Source organism: Mesoplodon mirus, assembly GCF_964341445.2.
Source record: "Mesoplodon mirus genome assembly, chromosome: 2".
NCBI lineage: Eukaryota > Metazoa > Chordata > Mammalia > Artiodactyla > Ziphiidae > Mesoplodon > Mesoplodon mirus.
Window position 1 is genome coordinate 156587701 of NC_138977.1, and position 27315 is coordinate 156615015.

Genomic DNA, 27315 nt, shown 5'->3' on the forward strand with positions numbered 1-27315 from the left:
CCAGATGAGGGAGACCCTGCCTGAAATACAACTACTTGCAAGGATATTTTTCCTGTTAAAAATAACTTTTTAGATTAGACTCTTCCTTTGCTTCAGAAACAGTCTACACCCATAAGTGAAAACAGCAGAAATTCCACAACTGGACCTATAAATCACTGGGAAAGGAAGGTATCTTTTCATGTACATATTGACAATTGCCAGTGATTGGCTGGAACTGGCAGGTACCAACGTGAGAGATGAGTTTGTGCATTTCCTTCCCATTTTCATATTCAGTAACAGTAGTAGCTTAAAATCAGCCAGCTCACTGGTTCTTTAAGAACAGTGTCCAGGGGGTCTTACTTCAATCATCCAAATGTCCAACCATCCAACCATCCATTCATCTGCCCATCTTTCTTTCCATATATCATCCTTTCCACTCATCCATGCATTTGGGTACCCATCTGTACATCCATCTATTCACTTATGCATTTACTCACCCACCTACCATCCACCCATCAATTCAACTGCCCATATGTACATCCATCTACATCTACATCCACCACCTACATCCTAAACTGCTAGTTTGAAATCACCCCATGGATATTGGCATATGCTAAAATTATGGACTTTGGGGTTTGTTTTTTGGAGAACTATTTGTTAAACAGCTAGAGGTACTTAACACTAGCATAATATTGACAATAACCTAGTGACTAGTCCCTTCCTCTGAATTTTTTTTCATATATTAAATGCCAGTTTATTTTAAACTGACCATAAACATCATGGGATGGCTGAGCATCCTGCCATATCAGGCCAAGGGGTCTGTCTGAACTTTTCCTCATACAGAGGAGCACACAGGGAGCCTGAGACTCAGAAAATACTCATTCAAGAGGACCTGGAGTGAGGAGAGGATATCAGGAGGCCAGGATGCCCAGTGTTCTAATAGGTAGAATTTAGGGCAGGAGGTAGAGGAGGATGGGAAAATGGATACAAATTTCACTTCATAGATACTAGTGTGAAATAAATGAAGAAATTTACATTTTCCCCTATAACTTAATTTGTTTTTTCTTTTGAGACCTAGTCTACAAAATTCTGAAGACTTAATTTCAGTCTTCCCTACCCTCCCTCTGGAGTTAGACCTAAATTTGAGTCCTTGGTATCACAGTGTGGATTGGAAGGGTTATATGGCTGATCACTGGTGATATCAAATACTCATACTGACATCTCATCTGTTAAGGAATACACATTCCCATTTTTTTCCCATACTTGATTTATTCGGGACACTGCTGGACATCTTTGCCACATGGGAACTATTCTACTGCTCCCATCAGTTCTGAGCCTTAGGAAACTGTGAGGCTAATTCAGAAAAATCTGCCCAGACACCCTCCAGAGGCTTTACACTCTCCCAGGCTCTACTTGAAATGCTTTGGGGAAGGTGATCACATAGGACTCTTCTGCTCTAAGGTACTTGAACTTATCTGAGGATTTGTGATAACTTTTTCCTCCTCCTGGAAATAGCAGAACCGTTTCTATGGGATCTGTCAGCAGAAAATGATTTATTCTCCCTAGTTCTCCCATCACTCCCCTTTGTCCTGGGAACGTTTCTCAGTGTAGATAAAAAAGGAGACTTTCTTTTATAGCATCATGGATTTTATATTCCCTAAGGTTTTTTAGACCTAGTTTTACAATTCAAAGCTTAAGATTGGGGAGATTAAAAGGTCTTTTTTTTTTTTTCTGTTTTTCTGTTCCATGTTTCTCACCTTAGATGACCACTTCTGAGTATATGAAATGCTGAGAGGTGGAAGAAAAAATAAGCACAGAAAACTGCAAGTACATTTGATAAAACTTCAAATAATCATATCCCACCATACTTGCTTTAACATATTTTCTTATAAGACAAAGGGAGAAACGTCTCAAAATAATTACATGGCTTATATTTTATAGGTGTTTGTAGAGTCAAGTGAGGGGTTACAAGCAGACTGTTTGGACAGGAAATGAGCAAACTTTTAAGGATTAGGTCCAGGAAGAGCTAGTATAGAATGTGATTTGACACCTGTATTACAGGGGGGTAGTTAAGGAGAGAAGTATAGCTGCATGCATTAGAAGGCAGAACACACACACACATACACACATACACAGCCTTGTTTTACATATTCCACATGTAATCTTCTTACCTTTTTCTTCTAAATCTTTGAAAATCAGAGTGAGAGTTTAGGTCTCAGGGTACACATAAAAGTTGTTTTTTGACTTTCTACTTCAAACACTGGCATGGGAGGACTAGGTAAAAATCTAATGGGGAATGTGAGATATCATAAAAGTCCATTAAATGCTGAAATTCAGCAATGCTTTTGAGTGGTTAAAACATCTTAAATCATATTACTCCCTAAAATCTCCTTTTTGTAAAGAATATGAACTACTGATATCATATATTCACAATTTTTGGTGCCCTTTTCTAAGCTTTCTCAATAATTCACCACTTCTAACTTCCATAACATTATAAGAGGATAATGAATCATTGTGATTGTGAGCTCAATATAAGTTATTTCACTTCCCAAAGAGAGAAAGAAAATGTCACACAGAACATTCTAAATGAAAGGGGCTTATCCTGATCCTACACTATTCCAAAAGGAGGATTCATTCAAATACATCTGTTAATCTTTCTCACAAAGACAAATTTTGCAAGAGTTGGCCAAGGAAGGACAGATAATATAACATGGAAATCTTCTGCATGATTATAGTATTTCTCTAGAGCATGCTTATTATTAATTTATGACTTTGCACCTTCCACAAAGGCTACTGGGAAAATATTCTTCTAGGCGCTTTTATTCATTTGAAGGTAAGTTCATAGGTAAGACAATTTATTGCAGGAAAAGTTATAGGGCATTATGCGTTACTTAGATTAACGCTTGTGTTCTTACTGACTTCAGAAATGAAAAGCGTAAATGATGAGTAGAGCAAGAGTTGTTTAATCAGTTCTATAAAACGCCCTCTTAAAATGTTACAGTGAAAAGACAGGAGACCCCAAATGACCAAACAGGAAGTCAAAGGAAGCTATATATACAAACACTGAACAAGGGAATCCCTATGATGCTTAATATTCATTTCACTCAGTGCATATAATCTTTTACACATCAAAAGAGATATCTTTCACCCAGGATTAATCAGTATTAAAATAACACGTAGTATAATATAAGGTGATTCCTCACCAGGGAAGAATACTAGAATTTTCTTTATTTTCTGCTTTGGAGATAACACCAAAATAACAACACCGAAAAATGACAAATAAGCCTACAGGTACTGCTGTTGTCATCTTGGAAAAAAATACCTTTGTGGCAAATGCCAAGACAGTGTTGGCAAAGCTACACATTGAATCATAAATACACAGGTTTTGTGCATCAGTTATAGCAACCTGAGTTCATATTAGTTAAACTCTATAACACTTAGCAAAAACTAACTCTTTTATAAAGACAGAGAGTAGCATTAAGTTCAAGCAGAGTGGCATCCAGAAGATAACCATGTTTGCCTTGTAAATTCTCCATGACTTGATAGATAAGATATATTATTTTGTCACATATTATTTATGCTTATAGGCCATTTAAAATCATTTCTTGCACATCATATCCTATTACTAATTTAAACAGATTGACTGGTTAAAGAGAAAAACATGTGTTTTTGGAGGCAAATAAGTCACTTTCAATTCTGATGCTTTCACTTAATAGCTGTATGACTTAAACATATTGCATAAAACTTTTTGGGCATCAGTTTCCTCATTTGTAAAATAGGGATAAAATTATCTAAACTGTAAGACTGTTGTGAGTATATAAAATACGTATATAAAACAACTAGCAGAGTAACTAACCCAGAGTCAGTACTGGCTAAACACTGGTTCTCTCTTGTCTTCCTTCTCTTCTCTGTTACTGAACACAAAAGACATGTTGAGAAAATAAGAAAAACACAAATCTTACTAATCTTTCAGCTCTAAAAATCTACTTTGAAACATCCCCTTAACCCAGGTTGCCTAGAAAATAGAGCCTGAGGCACAGCTTGAGTACTGATGCTTTGTTGGGCAATGCCAGAGTAGCAAAAAGGAATAGAAGGCAAAGAAGAAAAAGAAATGAAGAGATGTGAATTACCCAGAGGTCCTTGCTTCATGAAGAGATACAAACCTTCCCTCTGTTACTTACAACAACAACAATCAGGCTATAAAGAAACACCATGCCCCAAAATGGACAAAGAAGGGGAAATGGAGAGGGACTTTATCTGTCTGCTTCCACCATCTTCCATTGGTCAGTGTTTGCCAGTGGGGATTCCAGTTTGCATCTGACAGGTCAGATAGTGGAACTGCCCAGAGTGCATACAGAGGGTCTCCTCAGCAGCAGCCAGAGCAGAGTAAAGGATCAAGGGCTCAGAGACAGGTAAACAGAATCTGAAGCAGCACCTAGGAGATGTCACCATGGTTTTCACCAACTTTTCTTCATTAGATTTGCTTGAGTGTCATGTGGCACCAAGTTCCCTTTCTTGAATCCCTTAAGTTCTTATTGTTGGATTTTTAAGCAGACATGGATGAGAGAGGTCTTTTGACACGAGAAACATCTGTATAGAGGTGTCACAGCACAATCTGAGGCATGAAGTGGCAGATAACTTTGAGCAATATCAAAATTAGATATTGGCCTTCCAGCCTTGTTGTTCAGTCTTGAGACACTGCTCTGGATAATAGATTCCAGTGCTGCATACCAGGTAACACAGAGTTGTGGTATCATCCTGAATTTTTAAAAGAGGTTTATGGCTAGTAGAAATTGGAAATTTTAGCCCTAGAGGCGTGATGGAAGAATTCTTGACTCCCAGAAAAATAACAGATGTTTCAACCTCATTTTGTACCGAGTTCCAAGATGTTGCACTTGAGTGTCCAACAGTTGGGGCCTAAGTGCCTCTGGCATTGTATAGGTCAGCAAAACTATAAGAAAATGTACTCACTTGGACTCTGAAGTCAGTTACTACTTGACTTTTCTGAAAATATGTAATATAGATAATTCTAATGCCTCATAACAACTTGCACCAGTAAAGGATGGTGGAAGTTGGTAATAGTTACATTCTGAGAAAGGAAGAAAAAGAATAGGATGACTTGTGAAAAGTACTATTTTATTCTTGGTGCAGGTAGTTCAGTATTTTTAGGAACCTACTCTTCAGAGGTAAAGATAACATAAGCAGAGTTTCAATAACATAAAGAAGTTATACTGTAAGTTTTAACTTCACATATTCAATGCATTCAACTTTATAAGAGTTCTATACATCTCTACGTAAATTCACCTAATTATTTTTGTAGAATAATTATTTAGTTGTTTTAGTAAAATATTATAAGTGTTCATTTTAATGATATCTGGTCATCCTGGCTCTACTACTAACTGTGGGACTCTGAGAAAATTACCTCACTTCTTTGTTCCTCAGTTTCCTCATTCATAAATAGAGATAATAACAGTTATTCTGATGACTGATAGAGTTAATTGTGTACTACTAAAAAAAGCACTGGGCATTTGCCAATTGCTCAGAAAAAGTGGCTATTGTTTTTATTATTATTTAGTAGTATTAGTGGCAATATAGTCATATAATGCAGAAGAGTTCAAAAAAAGTCATAAATCACACCAAATCCACCTTACATAAATAATCATCCTTAATAATAACTGAACATTACTTTGGCATCTCTCTACACATGCATACAGATAGAAGACTACATGCATACAAAAAACACATAGACCACCAAAACAATCTTTGAAAATTAACACTTTATTTTCTATTCTAAAATTAAAATATCAAATTTAACTGTAAATGTAACAGAACTAAGAACTGAAGGGAAAATAAGGGAATTACTGAACATCAAATCTTCTCTAACCAATAGATAGTTCTTGAAAGAGACATCTGAGATAAGAAACAAAATTAAAAACCATTAAGAGACTGAAGTCATTAGGTTTTTTCAAACTTTTTTTTGCTTTGTGATATTATCAATTGTCTCCATGTTTTAAATGACAAAAAATAAATCCATAACTTGTTCCATCTTCCCTCTTCCATTCCTTTTTGAAATATATACCATTTATTTTATATTTTCAAGGTTTATAACTTATATTCTGATCTTAAACTATAATTCGCCATTTTCTAAACAAAAACGTGTTCTGTATTTAAAAGAACTCAAGTCTTTCACCACTTTTGCGCTATTTTTTGTTTTGGTTTGTTATTTTTGTTGTTATTGTTATTTGGTCTTTTGTTTAAACCACTGCTTCTTTAAGTGTGGTTCTTTGCTTCAATTCACTTCATGACTGTCTGGATTTCATCAAGTGATTTTTTCAAGAAGAGCTCAAATGTGCTATCTTTGTGCCTGCCTGAGATGTTTGTCTCTTGTCTTTATCTTCAGAAGACAACTTGGCTTGGTAAAAAATTCTTGGGGCTGCTTCACATTCTCCCATCACACCATTGTTTCACTGTCATCTAGCACTGAGTTTGCACTAGTCAAACCATGACTTCTTCCATTCACCCTGGTTGCCTGGATTTTATCAGTATGTCTGTTTTCAAGAAGGTTTCTAAACACTCTGCTCCTTGAGCTTTTCCTGTTTAAGAATATCTGCCAATTACTTTTACACTTGCCTGACAACTTGGACCGTGTATGTAATAGTCTTTAGAAATACTTTCCCATGTAACAATTGTAAGTATATATGCACCCAACATAGGAGCACCTCAGTATATAAGGCAAATGCTAACAGCCATAAAAGGAGAAATCAACAGTAACACAATAATAGTGGGGGACTTTAATAACCCACTTTCATCAATGGACAGATCATCCAGACAGAAAATCAATAAGGAAAGACAGGCCTTAAATGACACACTAGACCAGATGGACTTAATTGATATTTATAGAACATTCCATCCAAAAGTAGCTGAGTACACTTTCTTCTCAAGTGCACATGGAACATTCTCCAGGATAGATCACATCTTGGGCCAGAAATCAACATGGTAAATTTAAGAAAATTGAAATCATATCAAGAATCTTTTCTGACCACAACGCTACGGGATTAGAAATCAATTATAGGAAAAAACCCAAAAAAACACAAACATGCAGGCTAAACAATGTTACTAAACAACCAATGGATCACAGAAGAAATCAAAGAGGAAATCAAAAAATACCTAGAGACAAATGACAATGAAAACAAAATGGTCCAAAACCTTTGGGACATAGCAAAAGCAGTTCTAAGAGGGAACTATATAGCAATAAAATCTTACTTCAGGAAACAAGAAAAAATCAAATAAACAACCTAACCTTACACCTAAAGCAACTAGAGAAAGAAGAACAAACAAAACCCAATGTTAGTAGAAGGAAAGAAATCATAAAGATCAGAGCAGAAATAAATGAAAGAGACATGAAGAAAAAATAGTAAAGATCAATGAAACTAAAAGTTGGTTCTTTAAGAGGATAAACAAAATAGATAAACCTTTAGGCGGCCTCATCAAGAAAAAAAGGGAGAGGGCTCAAATCAATAAAATTAGAAATGAAAAAGAAGTTATAATGGACACCACAGAAATACAAAGGATCGTAAGAGACTACTACGAGCAACTATATGCCAATAAAATGGACAACTTAGAAGAAATGGACAAATTCTTAGAAAGATACAATCTCTCATGACTGCAGTGGGAAGAAACAGAAAATATGAACAGACCAATTATCAGTACTGAATTTGAAACAGCGATTTAAAACTTCCAACAAACAAAAGTCCAGGACCAGATGGCTTCACAGGCAAATTCTATCAAACATTTAGAGAAGAGTTAACACCTATCCTTCTGAAACTCTCCCAAAAAGTTGCAGAAGGAACACTCCCAAGCTCATTCTATGAGGTCACCATCACTCTATACCAAAAAGAAACAAAGATATCACAAAAAAAGAAAATTACTGGCCAATATCACTGATGAATATAGACGCAAAAATCCTCAAAATACTAGCAAACTGAATCCAACAATACATTAAAAGGATCATCCACTATGATCAAGTGGGATTTATCCCAGGGATTCAAGCATTCTTTAATATCTGCAAATCAATCAGTGTGATACACTGACCTGTACTCAGAAAACTATAAGACACTGATGAAAGAAATTGGAGATGACACAAACAAATGGAAGGATATACTATGTTCTTGGTTTGGAAGAATCAATATTGTCAAAATGAATATACCACCCAAGGCAATCTACAGATTCATTGCAATCCCTATCAAATTACCAATGGCATTTTCCACAGAACTAGAACAAAAAGTTCTAAAATTTATATGGAAACACAAAAGACCCCAAATAGCCAAAGAAATACTGAGAAAATAAAATGGAGCTGGAGGAATCAGACTCCCTGACTTCAGACTATACTACAAAGTTACAATCATCAAAACAGTATGGTACTGGAACAAAAACAGTAATATAGATCAATGGAACAGGATAGAAAGCCCAGAAATGAATTCATGCACCTATGGTCAAATAATCTACAACAAAAGAGGCAAGAATATACAATGGAAAAAAGACAGTCTCTTCAATAACTGGTTATGGGAAAACTGGACAACTACATGTGAAAATATGAAATTAGAACTGTCTCTAACATCATACACAAAAATAAACTCAAAATGGATCAAAGACCTAAATGTAAGGCCAGACATTATAAAACTCTTAGAGGGAAACATAGGCAGAACACTCTTTGACATAAATAGCAGCAATATCTTTTTGGATCCACCTCCTAGGGTAATGAAAAGAAAAACAAATATAAACAGATGATCCCTAACTAAACTTAAAAGCTTCTGCACAGCAAAGGAAACCATAAACAAAATGAAAAGACAACCTACAAAATGGGAGAAAATATTTGCAAATGAAGCAACCGACAAGGGATTAATCTCCAAAATATACAAACAGCTCATGCAGCTCTATGTCAAAAAAACAAACAACCCAATCAAAAAATGGGCAGAAGATCTAAATAGACATTTCTCCAAAGAAGACATACAGTTGGCCAAAAAGCACATGAAAAGATGCTCAACATCATTAATTATTAGAGAAATGCAAATTAAAACTACAATGAGGTATTACCTCACCCCAGTCAGAATGGCCATCATCAAAAAGTCTACAAACAATAAATGCTGGAGAGGGTGTGGAGAAAAGGGAACCCTTCTACACTGTTGGTGGGAATGTAAATTGGTACAACAATTATGGAGAACAATTATGGAGGTTCTACAAATAGAACTACCATATGATCTAACAATCCCACTCCTGGGCATATATCCAGAGAAAACTCTAATTCAAAAAGATACATGAACCCCAGTGTTCATAGCAGCACTATTTACAATAGCCAAGACATGAAAGCAACCTAAATGTCCATCAACAGATGAATGAATAAAGAAGATGTGGTACATATATACAATGGAATATTACTCAGCCATAAAAAAGAATGAAATAATGCCATTTGCAGCAACAGGGATGGTCCTAGAGATTATCATACTAAGTGAATTAAGTCAAACAGAGAAAGACAAATACCATATGATATTGCTTATATGTGAAATCTAAAAAAACGATACAAATGAACTTACTTACAAAACAGAAATAGAGTCACAGATGTAGAAAATAAATTTATCGTTACCAGGGGGGAAAGGGGAGGGATAAATTAGGAAATTGGGATTGACATTACATACACTATATATAAAATAGATAACTAATAAGGACCTACTGTATAGCACAGGGAACTCTACTCAATACTCTGTAATGACCTATATGGGAAAAGAATTTTTAAAAGAGTGGATATGTGTGTATGTATAACTGATCCACTTCGCTGTGTAGGAGAAACTGACACAACATTGTAAATCAACTATACTCCAATAAAAATTTAAAAAAAAAGAAATACCTTCCTGAAATACTTGATAGATAGGACTTTATTTTCTTTTGGACTTTTTGTATTGACTATTGCTGTGGAGAAATTTAAACCCAGCCTTTAAATGTCACAATAACTAAGAAATCATTCCTTAGCCTTAGCACTCAATAATTTATATAAGATACATCAATAATTTTTCCCTGGAACATGATGTATCCTTACATCTGTAGATTTACTTTTTTCTTTGCTTTAGAGAAATTATCTTCAACTGTATCTTTAAATACTTCTGTCCATTTTATTGAATTACCTAATCAGGTACACCAATTTTCCTAATGTTGAACAGTTTTTGTCCTATTTCTCTTTTTTATCTTTTTCTAGTTGTTTTAATATCTTTTTCATCTACGTTTCCTGTGACTATATTGAAATTTTCTTCTATGTAACTATTTTAAGAGTCAGCTGTGTCATCTATTTCTGTGTTTCTTAATTATATAACAGTATTATTTTGAGTGCTAATTTTTCCCCATCTTTTGACAACCTCCATTTTTATCCCAGTCTGTGTGTTTATCTTTAAGGTTTTGTTTTATTGAATCTGTGTTATTACATCCTTTGGTAAAAATGAAATACCTATAGGAAATGTTTTTCTATCTCATGTTTTTCAAACCTGGGTTCTTCTTTCCTTTTTTATATTATACTTCTTTATTTCATTTCTGGTAATAGTGTGTTTTCATATCCACCATTTCTTTTTATCTCACTGCTTAAGTCAGGCAGTTATAACCAAGCCTTCTATTTCTGCTGAAAAAGCATTAACATTTTCCCTTTGATTCTCTTTCCAGCTTATTTCAAGCCTGATTGTGCTCTATACAACAAAGTGGCAAGGAAATAGGAGAAGGAGAAGGGGGAAACTTTACTGAGGCTACTAACAACCTTTGTTGGATGATGTGGGCTCCACTGTCTCTTCGGAGATTTAGCTAAACACCATGTACCAGAATTCTTTACATTTGGTCGATGCATTCCATTTCTGTGGGGGAATATTCCCCCAATTCAATGAAGAGCCCATCAGAATTTCTGTATTGTAACTCCACCAATATCAATATCCTAGTTGTGATATTGGATTATAATTTCTCAAGATGCTACCACTTAAGAGACTGGATTAAGGGTATACAGGATTTCTCTGAATAATTTCTTAGAACTGTTTGCAAATCTACAATTATATCAAAATTAAAAGTCTAATAAAATGTAAAGATATAATATTCCTCTCAAAATTATTAGTGACTTTGAGCACTAAGATTAATCAATATAAATGTCTTAGAATAATATGGTTATGAAACTCAATGAAACATAAATTATTTATTTATTTTTTTTTTTTGCGGTATGCGGGCCTCTCACTGCTGTGGCCTCTCCCGTTGCGGAGCACAGGCTCCGGACGCGCAGGCCCAGCGGCCATGGCTCACGGGCCCAGCCGCTCCGCGGCATATGGGATCCTCCCAGACCGGGGCACGAACCCGCATCCCCTGCATCGGCAGGCGGACTCCCAACCACTGCGCCACCAGGGAGGCCCCATAAATTATTTATAAAAGCAGAGCAGTAACATGAAACAATAATGTAATAATAGTTCTATAAATATAAGATTCCAGAATTATTAACAGAGTATTAATTGTGGTAAGGATTGTGACGGGGGATGACAGAATGCTCTGAATTCCTTATCTCACTTAGGTAAGACACAGTAGAAAACTCTCCCTCCCAAAATTTTGAGAATAAGATTTCAGAAACTAAATATTGAAAATCTTAACAATATTTGCTGGTTCAATGAAAAATAAGATATATGCATATTAAGGACAAAGTAATATAAAATCAGATAAAGCAAATCATATAGAAAAGTTGTAAACACTGTAAATAAGAATAAAAAAACAAAAATCATCAAAAAAATTCAGAGCCCATCAGAAAGAGTCAACCCCTATAATTCATATCTGCTATTTCATTCATCCATTCATCCAGCAGCTCTTTGCACCTCCCCACCTCTCACCCTTTAGTAATACTTCACACCATGGGAAGGAAACTTTAGCTAGGATTCTCAATGAACCTTATCTGTCCAGCTCCCACCCATCCTGACTGTGGTTTGTTTATTCTGCCTTCTTTTTCCTGACTTTCATTCAAATATGAACTTAATGTTAAACATAAAGCATTCTAAAGGCAACACTAATTCCAAACTGAATCTAGATTACCAGTCTTTGGTAAATGACAGCACATATATGCTTAGAGATGGAAGCTGGTTTATTCTGAGTCAGCCAGGCCGAATAGGCAGAGAGGGCACAGATAATACTAATCAAACTCAACAGCAAAAGAGATACTGGAGCCACTGACCATGTCTGTAGAGCTGGACTTGGCAATGCAGCTGGGCAAACAAGTAATAGTGTCTAAGGGCTCATCAGTCTCAGTTGAGATTAAATTATTGATATTGAAAAGTCTAAGATATCAAAGATCTCACAAACTGAGCAGAAACAATGATAGTGAGATGTGAACTAGGCACTGCATAGTAAAATAAGTAGATAAGTGTAATCTGTAGAAACTGGGAGAGGACCCAAATAATAAGTCAAGATTCAGGAACAGGATCCTAGGAAAGTAGAGTCAGAAAGAAAGTCAGAATTCATAAGGGTAACAGGGCAACTTGATTATGTGGTGAAAGAACTCAGAAGACAGATCAAAGCCTACATCACTGAAGTACTCACAGGCAGTGAGAAGTGGACCTGAGGAATGACAAGGATGCCAGTTAAGTACTAGGGTTCTGTATCTCAGGTTTAACTTTCTATTAACTCCCATTCAATCCACCACTAGAACAACGTGATACTTCCTTTACTGCTCAGGATTGGCTCAGAAACCAAGCTGGGAAAGAGTCTTTAAGAAGGAATATCATGACAGCTATGCATGTTTGAAACTGGAAATGGCAGAGGCAGAAGAAAGCCTCCTGGAAGGTAGTTGGTGGTAAGTTTGTACACAATCACTTCTACGAAGAATTCTCCCCAGTTAGAAGGGCAAGGTTATTAGTCTACTAGTGGCCCTGGATATAGGTGCCATATAGGTTATTCCTAAAGTTTATCATTTTCACAAAGTCTCACCTTACTTTGAGGTTTTAGTTTAAGCACAATTGCAATAACCCAGTGACCTGTGCAATGTGTTTAAAGACATCTATTTGATTAAATATGATTAAGATACTCAGTTTCCCTTTAGGATTTCTCTGGCCACTGCTACCCCTGCATCAGGAAAAGGTATATTCCCCAGGAATAGGTATATTTTCCCCAGGAAAAGGTATATTTTTAAATTGTTTATGTGGATTTTTACAATGGAATGGCATTCTTTTCTCTTGTAAACACTGAATTACTTGATAAATTGGCTAACCACTTCCTGAACCCAGGCCATCTGACGGTGCCTAGTAAGGTAAAGCAGTCTTTTCCTAAGAAGTTTTGGAGCGGCCACTTACTCATGATGGCAGGTGGGAAGGCCTGTATTATATATTCCCAACACATTTTCCAAAAATAGCTTCTGTGTATTTATTGTAATCCAAAATCTTAAGAAAAAAACAAAAAACACTAATCTTTAGAAAACCTATGAAGTATTTTTTTTGCATTTTACCTTAATATACAATCCTAAATATTAACTATAAAATAGTAGTTAATTTAAGCTAAAAATGAAAAGAACTCTATGCTAGTAGCAAAGATGCACAGGTTATTTCCATTGCCTCCTACCCCCATCACTGTATAGCTGAGTTTACATAATTAAGAAGGTGATGAAAAAGTCATCATACTCACAATAATAAGGGATATGAATCCTCAGGTGGTGACACACAGGCACGGAGATATTCAAGCAGAAATTCTGGGTGACCATCTATTAGGAATGCTGTGGAGCATGTTAAAATTTCTTTTGAGTAAGATTCTCACCAACTCTAACAGTCTATGATTATTTTCTATTCTAAACTTCATGAAAGTTGATTTAGAACAGGTAAGGGGAAGGGAAAAATAGGATCTCATGGCTATAGATTTTCAAAGAGAATATTGCTCAAAAAAGGTGGGAGACTCCTAAAACTAATAATCTGTCTCTACATTCTCATATAATTACATTAAGGAATGGAGAGACAATCTAAACCAGTGGTTCTCAAAGCATGGTCCAGAACACTGAGGGGTCCCTAAATTCCTTTCATGTAGCTGCAAAATCAAAACTATTTTTCCTAATAACCCTAAACATTATTTGTTTTATTTTTTATTTGCTCATAATGTGTACAATGTCATTTTGAGAAACTAAACGTGTAATAATATCATCGCTGTGCTAGCTAATGAAATGAATGAAAAGAATGTGCATTCATTTAAAAAAAATTTTCTAAGACAGTGGCTTTCAAGTATAAACATGTGCATTTTCAGATATTAATTCAGTTTGCTCTCGGTACTTCTGTGCCCTTACTAGCTTTCTTCACTTTATTTCTGCATAATCTCTGTAACCTTATTATCATCCATAAGTCATTATTTTGAAATCTCAGAGTTTTCCTTTTGCCTACTTGTAAACACAAAAAGTTGGTGAATGTTATAGTCCTGTTTTGCAATAGTATTTTTAAATTTCTGTTTTAATTTCTAATACACTAAAAGTCTTAGCCATCTTCAATAATGTTAAGAGTGTAAAGGGGTCCTGAGATGAAGAAGTTTGAGAAGCACTGATCTAGACAAACTTCTTTGTCTAAACATGGTGATCTCTGATGAGCACACAAAATTATATAAAATCTATAGAGGTGCCATTATGGCCAAAGATGAATCCAAAAAGCTATACAAAACTAGAGCTATTAGTTAGAATTCTAAATTCAGTATAAAATACTCTTAATCATTTCAGAAAAATAAAAATTATAAGTACTTTGCCTGGAGATGGTCTAAAGGTAAATGGAGACAGAGAAAAATGTTTCCGATATTATTTTTACAATTAAAAACAATGACTTCTATAGTCAGTGGGTTTATTTTGGGCCACAGGAAAATATATTTATCTACTGCTCCCTTTCCATTGTTGCAGAAAGGTGCTGCTATGGAGCGTGTTATCCTCTTTCTTTGTTGGTGGGGCAGAGGAACAGAATCTTAAAAAGAGAGAAGGCAGACACAAGTTGTATATGCATAAATGTCTATCTTGTTTAATTGGTTCTACCACCTATAACATTTTTGGTAGCTCAGAAAGCTGAAAAATATTACAGTAGCACTACTAAAAATCCATGTATTAATGTTAATTGCTTAGTAATCTCCTATGTTAGAAAAAGCTCATATGTTTTATAAATTTCTGTGTTAAGATCCTTTCAAAGTCAACACACCTTTATACCAAGAGTTCTTAACGCAGGTTTTATGGTTAGATTTCACGGGCTCTATGAACATTTCATTAAATTGCCTAAAAAGTGTTCATGTGAGAATATATGGGCATTTTTCTGGGAAGATGAACTGTAGCATTCATCAGATTCTCAAGGAAGTTTTAGTCCCAGAAAATATTCTTAAAATACTGCATATGGCTAATGTTTAAAATAACATTTAATTGAAATGGCTAAGTAGTGCAGTAATTTTTTTTAAAATTCTTTGTCAGCAGGGTCATTTTAATGAGGTCCAAATTTAAGAAACGGTCCTTTTTTCCTATCTATAAGTTACAAATGTATATCCATATAAGCCTATGGAAATATCATCAGAAATGTCCTACATAATTCATTTTAAAGAATGTTTGAATTTCTGAGAGCTGTCAAAGTTTTCAAAATAAACAAGGCAAAAAAATGTATAGTATGTATTGTTTAATTGGGGATAATTCACATTCTTCTAATGTTTACCTTTAAGAAAATGTTTTAAGACAATATGGAAAGCAGCTGATTAAATGAATAAGATTTATGATAATGTGTATTTCATTAAGTCTTAATATTCCTTTCTTAAACTTTGAATGTGTCCCTTAAGACCAAAATGGGGGCACTTCCTTTCTATTTCAGCTTCAGACCTAGAGTCAAACTTTCTTCTATTTTTTGCACTAATGGAAAAATAACTAAACTGAAATTCATGGAATGACATTTTGAACACAGGAAGAAGAAGAATCAGATATTACTAAAAAAAGTGAATTTATTTCACAAGCAATAAATACTGTTATCACTATATGTGAATATGTCATTTCAAAACTTTGGATAATAGTTATTACTCATATTATATATAATGAATTGGGAAGCCAAACATATTTAGTTTTGTCAATCTGTGCTACAGATATTGCTATGAGTTAAGAAAACATTACAAAGTTTGGAGGGCATATTTTTCAGTCGTAGGTTCAACTGCATATAACAGAAATATTTGAATAACAGGGGTTTAATGAGAAGCTATTTCCCTCTCATATGAAAGAAGATCAGAGAGAGAGTCTAACTAGGTCGAATGAAATGACTTCAAAAGAATTCAGCTCCTTCCAGCTTTCCCCTTTCCCATCCCTGGGATGTGGTCCTTGCCTCAGGTTTCAAGGAGGCTGCTCCTGCCCCCTAGGCAGTAGGATGAGCATAGAATGAAAAAGGCATCTCTCCTCTCCTTTAAGGGAACTTCCATGAGTCCTACCCAACATCTCCAGTTCCATTCATTAGCCAGAACTCTGTCATCACCAATTGTGGTAGACGAAATGGCTCCCCAAAAGTGTCCGCCCCCAATCCCTGGAATTTGTGAATATGTTAAATTATATGGCAAATGGGACTTGGCCGATGTAAATAAGGTTACAGACCTTAGAAGAGGGAGATTATTCAGGTGGGGCCAGTTTAATCCTATGAGCCCTTAAAAGCAGAGAACTTTCTCCAGCTGGAGGCAGAAGGAAGCCATGGCATAAGGGGAAATCAGAGACATTCCCAGCACGATTTAACTCACCACACCTCTGTTGGCCCTGAGATGTAGGAACCCACATGCAATGACCAGTGAGAAGCCTCGAGGTGCTAAGGGCAGCCTGAAGCTGACAGCTAGCAAGGAAACAGGGTTCTGGTCCTACAAATTCAAGAAACTAGTTTCTGCCAACAACATGAGTGAGTTTGGATGTGAATTCTTCCCTAGAGCCTTCTAATGAGAACACAGTCACTGACACCTTGATTTTTGTTTTGTAAAACCCAGAGTAGAGAAATCAGCCAAGCTAACTCAGACTTCTGAACTGCAGAACCATGATATGACAAAATCTGTGTTATTGTAAGCTACTGAATTTGTGCTAATTTGTTACAGCAGCCATAGAAAACTAATATACCTGGTCACACCCAGCAGCAATAAAGGTTGGGAAATATGGTCTTTCTTCTAACTATGTGGCGGTATATGCAGCTGAAAACTTTGGGTCAGTTTGAAAAAGAATAGGGAGAATGTGTATTTGTTCAACAGCTGGTCTCCACCACAGAAGGAGAAGGGAGGTTTGAATTAATGAAAAAAAAAGGAATAAAGTGGGTTTAGTATTTTTAGCATTAAATGGAATAGAAGCAAAAGTAAATGAATATAGCTCTCAAAGAGGTTCAAAATTTTTAGCTTCAAAATATCAAACTATTTACCTCTAATTTTGCCCCTGAATTTGCTATGCCTTTACAACTGAATACAAGGTGATACAATCAAATCTCTCTCATCTCTCATGTATGAAACTGGCAACTGGTCAGTTAATAATTTTCTTAAAAGTCAGTTACATTGGGAATCATAATAAAAATTATATATCTTAAAGATTATATTTTAGCTTAAAACGTAAATGTACATTCATAGGCCAATCCTTTTATGTAGAATCCGGGCCATTCTTTAAATGTATGGCAAATCATGGTTTCCTTGCACTATTTCTAACATCTCCAGTTTGAGTTTCTTTAAAATAAAGCAAAAAGTTAAAGAAATTTTCAATTCAATCTGAGCACATAATCCTTCTAAAGTTTCTTTAGAAACCTATCTCTCCTACAGTGAATTCATTATCATTCCTTTTATCTGCTTACCTGTATGCTTCTCAAACTACTATTCAACTTCAATGAAAGTTCTCTAAAACTTTCATTTATTTTGCACACATATTTCATGAGTGTATGTAATATTCTATAAAAATACACAATACCAATAATAAGTACTATTTGCATGTACAGGTTTGGCTGCTGATGAATGAGAAAGAAGTGAGGGGGGGTGTACTGGACTCTACATGGTGCTTGGACCTTCTTGGTGGAGTAGGTGTCAGGCAGTATATTTGCAGAGGGAAGAGAGGGCAACTATTAATTAGGTGGGTCAGTTAAAAAGAGGAGAATAAGAGAATTTGCAATTTTTCACCATCCCTACAGAAAAACAAATCAAAATAAAACAGAAAATTGTATTTCTACCTACACATTCAAATTCTAGCTTCACTGAGATCTTTGAACTCTATCTCCTTCAAGCAAGTAGAACCATCAAGCAGTTCTCATACTCAAGAAACTGTTAAGCCTTGAAAAAAAATAAACTCACACCATTTCCCTCTTCCCTTGGAAAAAGCTCTTGTTCCTTTGTGAGCCCGAGAAGTCAAGTAGAGTTTCTCAGATAAAAGGTGTGGTGGAGGAGAACTCACCAAGAATGGAAGGTGCCTATTTGTCCAAATGGAGTGGGGTGGGACACAAAGGGAGGTGTGTAAAGCCGGAGGGAAGAGGATGAGATCCTGTTCCGTAAATGTTCTTGTCTTCCGAAATGGCAACTTGAACACACATTTCTGAAGAGGAAAAGTAAACAGTTTCTAGTAAAACAATTGAAAATTCACCCTCATAAACTAAACTTTGTCTGCTAGACCTTCAATTATGTCCTGACCTCCCAAACTGATTTCATGCTTTAAAACAAGCTGTAGGGCTTCCCTGGTGGCGCTGTGGTTGAGAGTCTGCCTGCCGATGCAGGGGACACGGGTTCGTCCCCCGGTGTGGGAAAATCCCACATGTCGCGGAGCGGCTGGGCCCACGAGCCACGGCCGCTGAGCCTGCGCGTCTGGAGCCTGTGCTCCGCAACGGGAGAGGGCACAACAGTGAGAGGCCCGCGTACCACAAAAAAAAAAAAAAAAAAAAAAAAAAAAAAAGAAGCTGTAATTTTCATTTGAGAATGATTCCTTTCCAGCACCAAGCTTTAAGTTTCTCTTATTGGATTAGTTTAATAGCTTTAACCTTTCTAATTTAATTTATAAAAATCCTAATGACAAAATTTCAACACTGTAAAAAATTTTTAAATAAAAAATTAACTATGACTCTTACCATTCCAAGAAAACGATTTTCCTTTTAAACTTCTCTACCAGGGTTTTGTCTTTATGCATACATAGTTTTGACATGACTGTAAATACCATGTATACTTTTATTATATTATTCTATTTACATTTGACATTATATGATAAAAATTCTTCTATGTTTGTTAAATAGTTTTCACAATTACCATTTGGGAAATTTCTTTCCAAACTAGCATATGCTTCATGTGAAGAATACCATTCTCTGTACCATAACCTTGACTGTCTTATTACAATATGCAGATAATTGTTCATTAGCTCTACGCTGACACTAACAGCATGGGTTAGAGTTTGGGCTTTGAAATCAGGCAGGTTTTTGCTTTAAGTCTGGACTCTGTCCTGGAGTAGCTAATGTGACTTTGGGTACCTGAAGTTGCCATTTGGGGGAAAAATAGTATTTAAGTCATAGAAAATTGCAAAGATTGAGTAAAATTATGCATATAAAGCACCTGACCACAATGCCTGACACACAGTATATAACAAATGGTAGTTACTGTGAGATAATTAGTATCTGTTCTACTTAAGCACTATATACACTTCAATTCTCACTTTTATAATATTTCCTAATTTAAAAATAAAAATTGAGAGAGGAAGACCTAAATTAAACTATACCCTCCTCATAATCAGTTCCCAACCACATTAGCCCTTGATATTGTACACCTGCTATCTACCCTGGTCACTGGCCCAGCACCTGCTATTTTGTATTCCCATTTATTTTCATCCGAACAGGGCATATCTCTTCAAATAAACTGTAAGTTACCCAAGGCCAGGATAATATTGTGCCTCTTTGTGGCTCAACAAGATGTCATCACTTTCACTCTGTTACATCTCCAAAGCAGTGTCTTTGTCCAGTATTTCCACATCGCCCTGGGTACTGGCACTGCTTCCAGTTTGGCTCATTTCCTTACCATTTCTAACTGGGTTTTATAGTTTTGTCTCATCTTCCTTGGCCTGGCTTTACACATCTTCTAAATTAATTTGGATTTAAAAAGAAGAGATGGTGGTGGAAGAAAATGTAGCTTTGGGTGGAGAATAGAGTATTTCAAACACTTAATGGATAAATAAATTAAAAACATTTGTTTAAACTAGTTTTCCATTGTATTTATTTACTGTTACAAATCCTTTACCGAAGGAGTCTTAAACACAAGCATATTTGAAACAAGAGGTTATTTTAAACATATGTGTGGGCATTATCCAAATTTATGCAGTAAGCCCTACCCCAGAATCAGCCAATTTGGCAGGTTTGGCAGGTTTCAAAACTGATTTTTACAATAGGACCCAGTGGAATCACAAACTTCGTTGTATTTGACAGGTTTATCACTCAAGTCCCACACAGACCAACCTCCACTGACACAAAGATTCAAAGACACCCATTTTGACGACCATAGGAAAGTCAAATGAAATTCAGGCAGAATAGCTCCACTGTACATTCATATCTGTAACCTGAAAGTACCATCTGTCATATGTCAAACAATGTTGGTAATGGTTTCGTTTTATTCTGCTGTTGCCAAATCAAAAGTTATACTTTTTAACTTGCTGGGTCCTTAACATACCACAGCTTATAAGAGGGAAATATCTAGCTGACCCGCTATTCAGGAACTAGAGGCATAGAATATAAAATCACAAGTGTTGAGCAGGGATCGTATGAAATCTCAGCATCATTTAAACCTAATTACACTTATGAGTTATAGATGGCTTCTAAAGTGGTGAAAGCTTTATTTGCGGTATTTAGAGTTTGCTTAGGACAAAAATAATATCTGATTAAAATTGAATTTGTAGAACTCAACCTCATAAACTTATGCTATGGTAAACCACAGACCAAAGAAATTCACTGAAATAAAGTCTCCTCATGTTTTTCAGGGCAGAGCAAAGTAGATACCCAGCTGGGGCATTGTGAGGGAGGGACATGTCATGCTAGTTATACAATACCCATAACTTCCACCGTTAGTATTAATATTAGTAAAAAGTCTGATCAATGGATGAGAACAATTATAAACTAAGGAAAGGCTGATCACAGGAGAGAAATAAAAGAGATTATTTCAAAAAAGTGGAGGAACTTTCATGAGACTCTTCATGAGCCTGTGGAATTAAGCTGTTTGGAGCAGTGTCCACTCAGAATTCCATTTTCCCCATCTCTCCCTGTTGAACCCCCTACCTTTGCCTCCAGCAAAAACTCTGGTCACCTTTTCTGCAAATCTTTTCCCGATACTCCTCATGGCAGTGGATCCCACCATCTCCTGGCTTTCCCATTAGGCGAGACTTATCACAGCCTCCTAAGTGACGTCTCTGTCCCCTGTTAAATTCCCGGCTTACTGAGGGTGGAGAACGTAGTCTGCTACCTTTAGAGACCCCCAACCTGGCGCCTAGCATAATGCCTCCTAAGTGGGTGGGAGATAAGGAATTGTACTGACTCCGATAAGCATGGGGTTTTCCTACTCCCAGTCCAGCAGATGGCAGCAGTGCTGCCTTTAGCGGAGGCAGAGGATTTTTCTCAACATTTGGGCCTCCCCGCTCGTTAATAAAAGCACTGCTGTATTTCCCTCTTTCTCCTGCATCCATGGCTGAGCCATCAACGCATGAACATTAATTCACAGCAGTGTGCATGCCAACAACATATGAGTCCCTGATTTGCCAGTCTCTGTGTAATTACCTGAAAAATGGAGGTGGAAATTTTGAAATTTAATAATCCCCCTTCCTCTCTTCCCACTGACACACATTTTTAAACACATGGGATAATTGCTTTTAACATAATAGATCACACATATGTGATGAGTAAAGTGTGCTGGGGTAGGGGGCGGATATATCCTCCATTCCTCCTGTTCCCAGCTGGAGAGACTTTAGCTATAAACAAACCCTTCAGCCTTTCTTTCCATCCTGACTTATCCCTCATTATGGGAGCAGAATCAGTTGGTCTAACTGGTGGATGTGGGAGAAGTCTCTGAGCAAGTTTACTCAGGCTTTTCCTCTTTTTCTCTTTCTGGAGCCATCTATGCAAGAGCCCTGACTTCAGGTCTGCTCCATATCATGTGGTAAACATCCTGATCCATGAGGGAGGTCTGCCGTTATCAAGCGTTGCTTATGCCAGATGAGTAAGTGTATCTAATAGTGGCAAAGTGTTAGGAAGGCTATTGCGGCTGCATATCCAAGTGCTTTCTTCAGACCAGATTTTGATTTGTAATAAAGCTGGCATTTTTGATCTTCATCTATCTGATACCTTAGTCTACCCTTATAAAGGAGAAGACAGTATTTTATTTGGGATCCCCCAAACCCTAACAAATAGAATACAAACTGCCTTACTTTTTTTTTTTTTTTTTTTTTGCGGTATGCGGGCCTCTCACTGTTGTGGTCTCTCCCGTTGTGGAGCACAGGCTCCGGACGCGCAGGCTCAGCGGCCATGGCTCACGGGCCCAGCCGCTCCGCGGCATGTGGGATCTTCCCGGATCGGGGCATGAACCCGTGTCCCCTGCATTGGCAGGCGGACTCTCAACCACTGCGCCACCAGGGAAGCCCTGCCTTACTTTTTAAAGCTTAATAAAAAGAATAAGAAATTTCTCTCATTTTTTCATACCTAAATATCTCTCTTGTTTTACAGCCAACATTTAAACTAATACTCTTTTTTTAAAGCCAATATTCTTTAAGATTTCTTACTTTCAATCATTAGCTGCTTCATCAAACGCTGAAATTAACATTTAAAAAAAATAAGCCCTCAAAGACTATTCTTTTTTACTACAAGTAACTGGCAGCAAAATCAGTGGATATAAGCAACTAGTCTTTGCAACAAAGTAATTTTATGTGGGCCTGACATCGGCTCAGTGCCACACCCCCACCCCCCACTCCCCGGGCCCCCAACTGGGGAAACTTTCATTCCTTTTGAAAGTAGTGTGCCATACTTTCAACATTTGGTTAACCAAATGGAACAAAGCATGCTCATTTTACCTCACTGAATAAAATGCTCAAAAGCATTTTGCTTTCTTGACTAGCCAAGTCTTATAGCTTTGTGTATGCTCTATTTCTTAATGAGGACTTGAGCAACTAATTATTTCAAGGCCCTAGAGCAGTCTTCAATATTCTCAAAATAAACTTTGACATTTTTAGTTGCTAATCAGCTACAGCTGAAGGGAAATTTCAGAAGCATTAATGGGATGGGCTAATGATATATCATTTATATTTCAAAGCCAAAAATTCTCCCTTTTTATCCTAAAATTAGCATAACCCTTAACCAATCTGAAATCAAGATTCAAACAGCAACATTTGTAGACTCCTCTCCCAAAATCTTTTAAAGAGTAGGAAATTTATAAACTAAAAACACTAAGTTTGCACTGTTTCCTCTTACCTCAATAGTCTTCCTTTTGGGGCCTCCCTGGTGGCACAGTGGTTGAGAGTCTGCCTGCCGATGCAGGGGACACGGGTTCGTGCCCCTGTCCAGGAAGATCCCACATGCCACGGAGCGGCTGGGCCTGTGAGCCATGCCGTTGAGCCTGTGTGTCCGGAGCCTGTGCTCCACAACAGGAGAAGCCACAACAGTGAGAGGCCCATGTACAGCAAAAAAAAAAATAGTCTTCCTTTTCACCCTGGTTCTTCTTTTTTACTTTTCTGAATCTCATATGCATAGAATTGGATTAACCGCAGTCTTGTTTGTCACATATTCTCATCATTGGTGTATTCACGATTTGCTTTTATTAGTTATTCTATTTATAACTTTAATAATGGGATAATTGCCCATAATTCTACCACTCACAACAAACAAAGATCCCCATCCTCAAGGATATATTTAAGGATTATACTCTAGTGGGAGCAGAGAAACTAAACAAAAATTTATTTTTTAAGTAAATATGGTATGTTCAAAGATGATAAATACTATGAAACACATACACACACACAACACAAAGCAGAGTAGGATACCATAGATAGGAAATCCCAAAGATGGGAGAGATAGGCTGTAGTATTAAATAAGATGGTCATGGTAGGCTTCATTTAGAAAATGAGATTTAGTCAAAGACTTGAAGGAGACAAAAGTGTTGTCCATGCAGATATCTTGGAGAAGAACATTCCAGGTAGAAGGAATATACAAAGGAAAGATCTCAAGGTGGAAGAGTTCCTGGCATATGTGAGGAATAGCAAAGAGCCTGCTGTGATCGCAGGAGACTGAACAAGGGAGAGAGTAGTAGAAAAAGTCAGAGAGGAAATGGAAGGTCCTAGCCTTGTAGCCATCACATGGATTATAGTTTTTACTTTGAGTACAACAGGGGGCTATTGCAGGATTTAAGAAGTACCACTGTATGATTCAAGTTTTAAAAAGCTCACTCTGGCTTATTTGTCGACAATAGACTCTGAGAAGACGAGAATAGTGGGAAGCCTGATTAGGGATCCTAGTGACTCAGTGGAAGGGGTGAGAAATGAGCAGATTCTGAGTATATTTTGAAATAAGGGCTAAGATCTCCTGAAAGATTAGATGTGGGATGTGAAAGAACGAAAGTAGTCAAAGGTGGGTTTCTAGTTGTCATAAGCAACAATAGGGTTAGAGTTGCCAGAACTGAGATTAATGAAGCAGGATTGTGGATGGGTGAGGAAGAGCAGGAGTTCATTGCTGAACATGTTGAGTTTGAGTGGTACTGTGCATTGAGTGGAAATATCGCTGGATATAGGAATGGTAAGTCTGGAAGACAGATGGCCCTAGAGGTGTGAATATGAGAGTAATTATCATATAGATGTTTTTAAGGCCATGAATGTAGACGAAAAGGAGGAAAAAAGAGAAAATAATCTAATAATCCAAATTAAGACATCAGGAAGAAGAAGAGAATCCAGCCAAGGAGACTGAGAAGGAGCAACCAGCAAGATGGGAAGAAAGCTAAGAAAGAATGGCATTCTGGAAACAAAGTGAAGAACATTTATCAAGGAAGAGAGAGTGATCAAATGTGTCAAATGATACTGACAGGTCAAGTAAGATGAGGATTGAGAACTGACCACCATATTTAAGATCATGAAGGTCATTGGTGGCCTCAAGAAGACTTGTGAGGGAGAAAGCCTGATTAAATTGCATTAAAAGAGAAAGGAAGAAGAATTGAAATCAGGGACTAAAGATAATTTTTTTGCTCCAAAAAGGAGCTAAGAAATGCAGTGGTAGGTAGAGTAGAAAATGGGTAAGGAGAAATATTTTCAAGATAAAAGAAAAATTGCATATTTATGTATTTGTGAGAATAATTCAGTAGAGAGGGAAAATTTGATGATGAGAGAGGGAGAAAGGAATATTGCAAGAACAATGTCCTTGAGTAGGCTACATAGAAGAAGATCAGAAAGTGAAGAATACAAGGTGATAATGGATATGAGGGGTTCTTTTGTTTTGTTTTGTTTTTTGTGGTATGTGGGCCTCTCACTGTTGTGGCCTCTCCCGTTGCGGGGCACAGGCTCTGGACGCACAGGCTCAGCGGCCATGGCTCACGGGCCCAGCCGCTCCGTGGCATGTGGGATCTTCCCGGACCAGGGCACGAACCTGCGTACCCTGCATCGGCAAGCGGACTCTCAACCACTGCGCCACTAAGGAAGCCCTGGATATGAGTTTTTATAAGGGCAGTAGTGTAGAAGGATCTTAGGCTGTGAGGAGTGGGAGGAACAAAAAATAAAATGGTAATGTGCAGAGCCTATATGGAGTTTCTCGTAATTTTTCAAGCACTATTTATATAAATATAAATATTTCACTCCAAATTTAGTGTTTGGCAATTGATTGTCCAAAGTATAGATTAGCCAAGACTTTCCACTTCATTGCTTACCCTAATCTCCTAAGGACTGGTAAGGAAAAGAAATGGAGATAAAATTCAAAATTTGGACATTTTTAGCAGAGCTTGAGATTAAAATTGGGTAATGATAAAAGGTTATTTATAAAATACATTTAAGAATTTTCTGAGGACTTCACATACTTACATTATTCACATTTTCCATTGCCATGACATTTTCAAGTTTCATGTCTGAGTATAGTCCTATTGATGTGCAACTCAAAATTATAGTTTTAAAGTAGAACAAATAGATTTGGTGGAAATCTGAGATTTGGGGCATAACTAAAGGAGAAGAGAGTTCCAGTTATTAATTACAATAAACAAATGTGTCTATCATGACAGAGTTTACAGTAAGAAAGCACATTTCTTCTTGTGAAAATAACTGATTGGCTGAAGACTTTCTGGTCCAATGAAATAGTATGTGGGCCATAAGAGAGGTGTATCTGTATTACCTGAGGTGAAAACATTTCCAATATTTCCCTGGTGAAAAATGCTGGTTAAAATAACATGTCTGATATTATATCAACATAAAATTGGAGAAAAAGTCAGATGACATTCCTAGAAGAATATTCAACAAAATATAAATGGCCCCCTTGTAGTGGTGAGAATTCAAGTGATTCTCTTATTCTATATACTTTTCTATATTGCTTAAATTATTACTATGATTTTTAAAATTAGGAAAAAAGTATAATAAAGCCATTATTGTGAATAATAAAAGAGGCAACAATCAAGAATATAACAGATTCAGAACACAATTATGTAATGTTAATAAACAGTTCCAGCTATCATCACAGAACACAGAATGCTCAATTTTAACCTTAATTCTATCACTCTCTTGCTTATATGTCTTCAAGCAAATAAAAAGGTCATCTGTATGAATACTGTCTCATTGCAAAAAAGATAAAGAGTGATTACACCAGGGTGTGGTGGATTAACTAATCAGTGCCTAAAAGCAACTTCGGAAAAGTGATGTAAATTATTTTGAAGATTTTTTTTTTAATTAATAAAGTCTGGGCTTTCCCAAGGGGGGAAAAAAATCGAAGCTCCAGAGATTTTCACCTCCAAAAGCCAAACCCTACCCTCAGTTATGTGTATGCAATTAGCTGCATGCACATAATTGAGGGCAGAATTTGGCACACAAAATTTGGAGTAATCTGGAAATTTTTAAATCTGGAAAAAATTAAAATCTGTTTGATAAAATAAATTATGATGTGACCCAAATTCAAATGGGCTTTGATGTGTTTAAGAAATGGTGTTTTCACTTACATGAGAAAATAAAAATTTCATTTAGCCCAATCTAGAACAGACAATTCTGGAGGATAGGAAGGAAGAAAATAACACCAGTGAAATTTTCCCCGGGTTACAAAGATCATGTATGTCTATGATAAGAAGTGAGCTTGTGCCCCTTATTATTAATGGATGCCTCATACAACAAAAGAAAAAGAGGAGAGGTGAAGA